The 8,604-nt window shown below is 31.9% G+C and overlaps 1 long non-coding RNA gene and 1 pseudogene across 1 annotated transcript; one reads left to right on the top strand and one right to left on the bottom strand.

The window, feature by feature from the left end:
* Window positions 2,600–4,004, bottom strand: LOC107641721. The gene is made up of 4 exons (XR_002347742.1): window positions 3,414–4,004; window positions 3,164–3,207; window positions 3,006–3,088; window positions 2,600–2,715 (listed from the first exon to the last, which is right to left on the bottom strand). It is a non-coding gene; the product is annotated as an uncharacterized LOC107641721 (long non-coding RNA).
* LOC107640240 lies at window positions 5,642–7,936 on the top strand (annotated as a pseudogene).

Raw genomic sequence — 8,604 nt, 5'->3', positions numbered from 1 at the left:
TAATTATTGTAAGTATATATATATTAGAATTATATATATATTAAGTCCAAAATTTTTAGGTGACAAAGCAGTGAAACCAAAATTACTCATAGAAGCCCATAAATAAAGGAGGAGGTCCAAGATATAGAATCTCGATATTCCTTAGGTATTCATAATGAGCACATAAAAATGGTTTTGAATACCAGAAACCTTTCTTGGAATAAGGGCAATTGTTATAAAGGAGACAAGTGAATTGAAGGTAAATCTGATTTTCCATAACCACATCCACATGATACAAGAGCTAATTTAAATATCAGCGTGTCTTTCTTAGTATTTTATGAATTTTGATATTTCATTAAATCGGAATAATAAAAATACTCCTAACAGATAGATAGTTATATAATAATTAAGATCAACCGTCAACACGATAGGTAGATATAAAATACTTTGTTAATTTGCAAAACAAATCAACTATTAAATAGTTATTATATATTTACACGTTGTTTAACTTAGTTTAATATATATTTTGTATTTTAATATAGATTCTAGGCTGGTGAGTAATTTTTTGTATGATTATATTTCACATATATAACATTGAATGATAGAAGTTGAACTGCAAAATGCAAGCATTAAAAAGAAATTTGAACAACAAACATGATGAAAGATGGAAATTAAAGCTTACTATATATGAAGGACTTTGACGGAGTACGCTTCTACTTTCTACGTTCTAAATTTCCCGGCGGCTTTTGAATCATCCTATCCTCATTCTCATTCTCCTAAGTAAGGTTTAGTATCTCACTTTTTTATTTCTCCATTTTATTTGGAAGCAATAATATACAGAAGTGTGATTGTAATGTTTCAAAAAATATTCACTAAAATTAAAGTAACACTTTTCTATTGCTAAATAACGTTTTTTTTAATATTACTAAAATATAAAAAAATATAACTTTAATTTTAACAAAATTTACATATTCACCATATAATAACCATACCATAATCAAGCTAATGAGTAATAGCTCAAATGGCATAGTCTCCTCATACTCAATTAAGAGGTTGCGGGTTCGAGTTTTCTATCTTTGGTAAAAAAAAAAAAATACCATAATCAAATTAGAATCCACTTATATAAGTCAATCTCCAAAACTGAAAATCTCAAGTGCAATACAAAATTCAACTCTAAGTTTCAATAGCACTTTACAATTGGCTTTAGTTACTAAATGTGCTCTTTTAATTTGTTAAATGTTTTTGTTTTACAAGAAATCAGAATAAGAATAACTCCTATATATAGTATTTTCTCTTCTCTAAATAGTTATCTATTTTACTTTTTTTTTTTAAATTATTGAAAAATTAAAGGATAGTATCACAGATCGAGATTCACAGGCCAGTAAATTAGGTTTGAGGAAATAGAACGCTGGTGTACAATCCGCTATTATTATGATAGTATTTGTATCTGGCAATGTGCTCCGTAGTGTTGTATGTGTGTTGACCATATAGAGAACTCAAAGTCTCTTCAAAGTTCAAAGAAAATGAATGAAAGGAGAAAACTCTAGAGAAGAAAGCTGGCATTATTAAATGCTCCCTAAAATACGATAGGTCTTAATTTATTATTTGCCCGGCTGCTAACGACTACTTTCCCAGATTTCAAACAAGCGCTAATACAAAGGAGAAACTCGGCCGAGGTGATTTAATTTTAAGGATTTTGTTAAGTAGATAATGATTTTTGTGAATAATGAACTTTAAAATTGATCTAATAAAAAAAAATTCATTACGCTTTAAATTATTCACCTAAATTTTAATATTAGAATAATTATCTGCATATTTAATGAATTAAATATCTGATATATCTATTATTTATATTGTTTAGTATTTTTATTGTCTATCTTACTTTTTCTAATTGTAATTTAGAGCCAATATATTAATAAACGTGCTTAACTATATATGCATAAAAACAACAAATATCTCACGACACCTAGAATATATATCTAGGAAGATGTAGTATATATGACTTAGTAAGAGTATAAATTATTATTTTCTTTAGATCACATTTAATTTATGGAGACGAAAATTATATTGACCTTGCATAAGGTCTGGTAAAATTTGTTGTAACTTTTGTCATTGAGTTTAAAACTTTTTGAGGGTGGCTAGCGTGATTTTTTTTTTTCATACTAACAAATAGACTGGAGGTGAATTCGACTCGTTAATAGCTTAATAAACTGAATTTGTGAGTTGGTGAGCCGAATTTGAACATAAAATTGAGATCATAAATTAAATGAGTCAAATTTAAAGATGGATAAACTCAATTCATTAGCTTGTAAATTGACTCGATAATTGCAACTAATAAAAGGATTACTATTTTGATAAAAACAAAAATTATTTTTGTAATAAAAATACAAAAAATAAAATTTACAATAAAATTTTGTGTTCATACATGTGTAATTATTTTAATTAATAAATAAATTTGTGCACAATAAAAAAAATTATAAAAGAGACAAAATAACTAATAATAAAATTCTAATTAAAATAGATATTAAAAAGTTTAATTAGTATTTCAAATACATATTCATCAATAATTCTCAACAAAATAATAAAATATAGGAAACAAAAAGACAATTAATAGAAAGAGAAAAAATCTTAGTGAAAGAAAACTTATTTTTTAAAATTTATCTGTGATTTCGTGTATATATCTTTAGTGATGTTGTAGAATTTCTGCACATTCGAGGGTTGATTTTCTCATAATTCCTTAACATTGAGAAGTGAAAAAGCAATAATTAATTAATTAATCAATTAATTAGAATTATGAAGTTTGATAAGATATATCATAAAGAAAGGCGTTGAATGAATGCCTACGATGCAATGAGCATGGAGAAAACACCGATAAACTGAAACACCGAGCATAGAGAAGTCGAGTTTATAGATAGGAATTTATCAATGTTAAAAATAGAGAGAAAAAGAATTTCTACTGCATACAACACATCACTAATTGCTTTATTTTCATGAAAGTTCTAAGTATAACAGTTTTGACCACTAACATTAATTCAAGTATACTGAGAGTTGAAGAACTACTCAAAAAACTCTCTTGAACTTTGCTGAATCTATCAACCTCTTCCTCCTCCTTGAAGAAGTAAGTTCAGTTAAGCAGAGAAAAAGAAAAAGTGAAGATAATTGGAAGCATTGTGAAAAACCTGACAGCAAATTGATTGAACCGGAAGCATTCTCAGCCAACTCCAACACCTACAACAACTATGAATCTAATGTTAAGTTCTCTAAATTGAGATTTCACCAACAATAAATAAATTTCAAGCCCTAAAATTGACATCATTTAGTGATTAAAGCACAAGCCAGCAAGTACACAATAACAATAAAACATTGCAGTGATTTAATAGGATCATAATTAATTAAACAGTAATTTCTCATCAATGAAAAAAAGTTATCATTACCAGAATTTCTCATCAACTTCAGCCATAACAAAGCTGAGTAAAGTAAGGAGCATATCTGTGATGGAAAGAGTACGAGCACCACGGGGGAGCAGAGCATATCAGCACCTAGCCAGGGGCCAAGAAAAACGTCGCAAGTAGAAGAAGGCGAGCAAATTGGAATCGAGCAGAGCAAAATTCAAAAGCTCAAAATGCAGAGCGACGAGTACAAAGGCGCACGAGCAGCAACAAGCACGACGGCGCGCGAGCAGAGACGAGCACGACGACAACGCGAGCAGCGAGTAACACAACTTCAGAAGCAACGATGAGGAAATGCAGAGCAGTGACGAACACGACGACGATGTGAGCAACGAACGAGCACGATGGCGATGCGCCGATGCGAGTAGCGACGAGCACGACGGCGCGACAGCGACAAGCGCGACGGCGACAGAGCAGAGAGGAACACAACTTCACAAGCAACGATGAGAAAATCGAACAAACAAGGATAAATCGCGCATTAATAAAATTTTGAAATGGTTGGGGTTAGGGTTTCTAATTGAAAAGAGGGCTTGGAATTTTGTTTTGAACTCTAACGATTTGAATCAGTAAATAATATATAAATTATAAAGATGTATTTTCTGTTAAGTTAAAAGAAGAAAAAAGTACTTTTTTTTGTTAAAATATTTGGATAGAAGGTCAAAATTTTAGAAGAAAAATTTTAATTTAGTTTTGGCAACATTTAAAATGAGAAGTTTATTAAAAATTTAAGAACAACACTTATAAAGTGTAATATATAAATATCACAAATGTTGCTTGTTTAATTTACAAAAGCAACACTGTTCAACCAGTGACCCACCGGTTGAACCAATGAAACCTGACCAGTTCGATCACCGGTTCGGTTCTGATAACTATGCTTAGAGGCTTACTTTGAGAGACATATTGTATATGTTGTTTTACTTTTCAAAACTCTGTATTGTCTGTATATAACTAGCCGACTTAAACTCCGCGGGTTGCGGCTAGTACCTTATGACTATTCTACTTATATATCTATATATGTCTTGATATCTCGTATCTACATCTTGTGCCTCGATTCGTGTAGCTTCGTGTGAACTTTTCGCGCTTTTGTAATTCCGTATTTGAGCTTATTTCTTTATCGGGCTTCTAAAATTATTATTCCTTTCTATATATATTTATGTATAAACCTTAGAATTGTCATAACCTTGCTTTACGGCATGAAGTAAGGCTTAGCGTAATTAGGGTATTACAAATGTTACATGACCAGTAATAATTTATACCTATATTTATAGAAGTTTTGCATACAAAAAGCATATAATTTATACTTATATTTACTAGAATTTTGCACAAGTAAATCAGTATAGTTTGCACCCATGTTTTTCAAAATTTATACACTTTAATTAGTAAAATTTATTTATTAAAAATAATTTAATATTTATATTGGTCAAATAATGTAACCTCACACCATTAAAAACATTAATAATAACTAATTGATAACTATAAATTATAAAATTTGTTGGCCCTAGTACTCCTTATTTTGATATACTTTAATAATAATATGTACATATTTTTTTTATTCGTTGCATACAAAATTAATACAAACAACAATGCTAGGGAACCAAGAGGGTACCAGCCAAAAACCAGCCAAATGTCTCTGGGTGAATTCAAAACTTCTACGTGAATGATGCTTATGCTAGACATTAGGATGTTTCTTTTCTTTATAAATTGGATAGTTCTGAATCTATTTTCTGATTTATCATGTTTTAGGCATTTAGAGAGGGAAGGATGCTGAAGAGACGGAAGCTAATTGAATTAGTTTCCGTGATTCACGTTGTAATGATACTGAACGTATCTTCTCCTAATTTGAATGTGGTGAAATATTTAATAACCAATATTTTAAATCATAAATAAATAAAACTATTTACTATATTTATAATTAATTAAATTGTTCCATTCTTGGCTGATTTGAAGTTGGTTCCATATACATTTCCTAATACAAATAACAAATTCCAAAAAAACATAAAATAAGTTGTGTATTACGTGAGAAGTAGGAGTAACATGCAGGAATTTGAAGTAAAAGTGCCGTTCATAGGAAACTTCATTATAAATTATTGGAGGAGTGAGGTTGTCTTCAGCTTTGAAAGTCAAAGTTAATTTGCGGAGGACATGCTGCAAGTACTATATAAACACCTGTCTCTTAGTGGTAGACACATCGCATAATCATAAACATATATACCTGCAATTTGTGGAGGATAGACGACGCTTTATTTGCTTTGTTTCTGTGATTCTCTACTGTGATTTATATAACAAAGAACATTGAAATTATATAATACAAAGATGGAGCAAGCAGGTGAGTTACTACTGTCAAAGATAGCAAGAGGTGATGGACATGGTGAAAACTCGCCATACTTTGAAGGGTGGAAGGCTTATGAAGATGACCCCTTTCATCCCATCAAGAATCCCAATGGGGTTATCCAGATGGGTCTTGCTGAAAATCAGGTACTGATATATATACATATTATTAATGAAAGTTTTAATTACTTATGACAAAAATTAAAAGAACCCACTTTTTAATTTGTATGTTATATATTGTTACTTAACTCTTACTTCTTCTTTGTTGTATTGTATGTATGTATGTGCAGTTGAGTTGTGATTTGGTGCAAGAATGGATAACAAGTAATCCAGAGGCTTCCATTTGCAGTGTAGAAGGAGTGCATGAATTCAAGGATATTGCTAACTTTCAAGATTATCACGGTCTCCCACTCTTCCGACAAGTGAGTAGTGCACTACATTTCATTTCATTATTATGAGATAATAAAAAAGAGTAAATTGAATTGAGCTTGCAAATATACACATACAGGGAGTGGCTAAATTGATGGGGAGAACGAGAGGGAATAGAGTGAAGTTCGATCCTGATCGTATTGTTATGAGCGGCGGAGCAACCGGAGCACACGAGGTCACTGCCTTTTGTTTGGCTGACCCCGGTGATGCCTTCTTGGTACCCACTCCTTACTATCCAGGGTAATCTGCCTATGTCTTTTTTTTAATTCACTTAATCCATTTTATGGATCCATAATTTCTATATCCAAATACAAAATTGAAAAATAAATTTCTTTGCCCCACTAAAAACAAAATTCCTCCAAACACCATACAAGCAATTTTTTACTTCTCGTTATTTCTAAATAGTTGAGTCTTGTTTCTTTTATATGACGTTCTAATTAATTAATTAATTAAGTTGTGTCTAATAATGCAGCTTCGATAGGGATTTGAGGTGGAGAACAGGAGTCCAACTTATTCCGGTGACATGTGAAAGCAAAAACAACTTCAAGTTGACAAAGAAAGCGTTATAATCTGCATTAGAGAAAGCCAAAGAAGATAACATCACAGTCAAGGGCTTACTCATCACCAATCCATCAAACCCGCTTGGAACAATCATGGACAAAGAAACCTTGAAAATGGTTGTCACATTCATCAACCACAACCACATCCACCTAGTATCTGACGAAATATACGCCGCCACGGTTTTTAGCCACCCGGGTTTCACAAGCATAGCTGAGATAATAGAAGAAGAAGACATTAAAATGGAATGTGACCGTAACCTCATTCACATTGTTTATAGTCTCTCAAAGGATATGGGCTTCCCTGGTTTCAGAGTTGGCATCATATACTCCTACAATGACAACGTCGTCAACTGTGCTCGCAAAATGTCAAGCTTTGGATTAGTGTCCACACAAACTCAGCATCTAATAGCAGCCATGCTATCAGATGATGAGTTTGTGCAACGCTTCCTTGCAGAGAGTGCAAGGAGGCTTGCGAAAAGGTATGGGATTTTCTGCAAAGGGCTTAGACAAGTTGGCATAAAATGCTTGCAGAGCGATGGTGGTTTGTTTCTATGGATGGATCTGCGTCCTCTTCTAAAGAAGCAAACGTTCGAAGAGGAAATGGCTCTTTGGAGAGTGATAATTCACAAAGTTAAGATCAATGTTTCGCCTGGTTGTTCCTTTCATTGTTGTGAGCCTGGTTGGTTCAGGGTGTGCTATGCAAACATGGATGATAGGGCTGTGCAAATTTCATTGGCCAGAATGCGTGGCTTTGTGCTCCAGAACAAGGACGTGATGTTATCTTCAAAGAAACCTTGTAGCCCAAGAAACTTAATGCTGACCTTCTCATCCATGAGGATGGATGATTTCTTGATGTCACCTCACTCTCCTATTCCTCAATCGCCTCTTGTCAAAGCTACAACTTGATCTCTCACCTGCCACTAGATTACTATAATATTTATTAATTATTTCAAGGCTATTATTTGCATATTCCAGATTTAAGGTTTTACATTCTAGACTATTAGGAGCTGTTTTTGCATTAGCAAGAGCGAGATGAGCTTTTAATTTAGTCACCTTATTAACTACTAGGAACTCTTGACATGTAGTTTATAAGATATAGTCACACATATTTAATTTGTACTGCTTAATAAGTTAATAAAGATTAAAGTACAGAGCATTGAAGAAGGATTCTTATGTATGCCTAAGCGACAACTAAAGAGGAAAATCGACTTGCTGTATTATCATAATTAAAAGAGGACGGTTTTACAATTGCTGTATCGCTATATCTTGGCTACATTATTGAATAAAGATATTAAATATACAATTCACTACTTTTCTTATTCATATATGTATAGCTAGAATGTATTATTATTGGGAGCAAGATACTCAACTTCTACTTCATCTCTAGATGTGGTGCTTTCCATACCTTGAAAAGTCGATCTCTAATTATTGGCTGCATGTAGCATTGTATCCAACCAATGGGGATAAAAGAAAAATTATTTTTTTTCCTCTTTAAAATGAAATACTAAATTACTAACTTAAACAAATTATTTTAGGTTGAGGTTAAATATATATCGTCTAAAATTGTTAAATTTAAAATACATATTTTACTTTTATTATTCCTATTATATACCTAAAAATATTTAACAATTTTTATGTATCCTAACTTACAGCAACAATTATTTATTATTAACTAGAATAATACAATCATATTTGATATTTCCATGAATCCTCAATAGTGTTTAAGGGTGTATGCATGTGTTCCGTCCGGTGAAAACCTCCCAATAACGTGCTCCATGTGAAGACCTCCTAATAATCAGCCGCCGGCCATTATTATATGAAATTTATCGATGAATCAGAGAAATAGTTGTGTGTTGTGG

The sequence above is a fragment of the Arachis ipaensis genome, chromosome B05, assembly GCF_000816755.2.
Source record: "Arachis ipaensis cultivar K30076 chromosome B05, Araip1.1, whole genome shotgun sequence".
Taxonomy (NCBI): Eukaryota; Viridiplantae; Streptophyta; class Magnoliopsida; order Fabales; family Fabaceae; genus Arachis; species Arachis ipaensis.
The sequence above is the reverse complement of the archived record's forward strand: the minus strand, read 5'-3'. Positions and strand labels throughout refer to the sequence as shown.